The sequence below is a fragment of the Blastomyces dermatitidis genome (genome assembly GCF_000003525.1).
Source record: "Blastomyces dermatitidis ER-3 genomic scaffold supercont1.11, whole genome shotgun sequence".
Classification (NCBI taxonomy): Eukaryota; Fungi; Ascomycota; class Eurotiomycetes; order Onygenales; family Ajellomycetaceae; genus Blastomyces; species Blastomyces dermatitidis.
The window spans coordinates 1194344-1195710 of record NW_025544784.1 but is presented as its reverse complement, the minus strand read 5'-3'; positions in this window follow the sequence as shown (position 1 = coordinate 1195710).

Here is a 1367-nt window from a genome sequence, read left to right as displayed (position 1 = left end):
AAAGAAAGAGAAAAAAATAAAAAATAAAAATAAAAAAAATCAAGATTACAGAGCTGCAGTACTCTTAAAATACTTACTTCTCAAAGTCTTTATAATATTTATCATTAACTGTGTATCTCTCACAGTGAGAATAATACAGCTGTAATAAGTTATTATCTTAATATTATCTAATAAATAATCAGTATATATCTGTATAAATATGAATATTTAGAAAACATACATTTAAAAAGTGTGGTCAGAGTGAACTCTGCTATCACTTGAATAATATCAAGAATAGAATACTGAAATCAATGATTTCTCTCATTAATTTCATGAATAAGACAGATAAAGATGATCTGAAGAAATATAAGATTCTCTGACTTCTGATAAAAACAGATCTCATGAAGAGACTCTATTTTCATAATATCAGAGACTGAGTGTTATTAAAAAGCATTACTTTCATATAATATACATGCACTTACTATGATGATTCATTCTCTATGCATATAACTGAGAATTGTAGCTTTCTTATATCACACAGCTCTCTCTGAAATACTGATACTGATTTGCAACTTACACAGTCTCTCAGTTTAGTATGTACTGTGTGTATACAGCTCTGCATGCTGAGACTGTATTGATCATTATAATCTGACATAATACTCACTTTTCACAGGCCATGTTTTATTTGAGAGAAAGAAAGAGAGAAAGACACAACTGTGATTTTATTAAGAGAGAATGAATAATTAATAATATTGAATATAATTTAATTCTTCTGTATTTAAAATTTGATTAGTCTATACTCTTCAATTTGAGAGTTTCTAAGAGTGTTTTAATAGTTTTCATATCAGCTTGAACTTAGTGATGAGTTGAAGAAGAAGAGAAAAGAGAGAAGAAAGAAATGAGAATAACTTATCTTTATAATATGAAAACAGAGAATTACTGCAATTATTCTCTCTAGTAATAAAGATCTGTTTTCTGCATGTATCTCTGATATAGATTATATAATAACTGTATACAAAGAATATTGTAAGAATAAGTACTCGCAGGCGATTATTCGGGTGTTTGCAGCTTGGCGTGATATGTACTGTTAACTACTAGAAGTATTCACAGTAGAAAGATAAAATGTAGAGATCAAATGTATAATAGTATTCAAGCTGAGTTGTGAATAGTATTCATGAACTTCAGTCTATATAGTTGTATGTAGTCAAGGGCTGCTAGCTCTATTAATTATATGAGAGATAGAAATAGAGATAAAGAATCTGTGAGAAGTGAGATTTCTTACATACTTCTCTCTCTCTAAGGCTTCATCTACAAAGCCTTTCACTGAGTAACTTTATAGAATCAGCTCAGCACTGCAGTGATACTCACTAAAAACTCTTCATATTTAT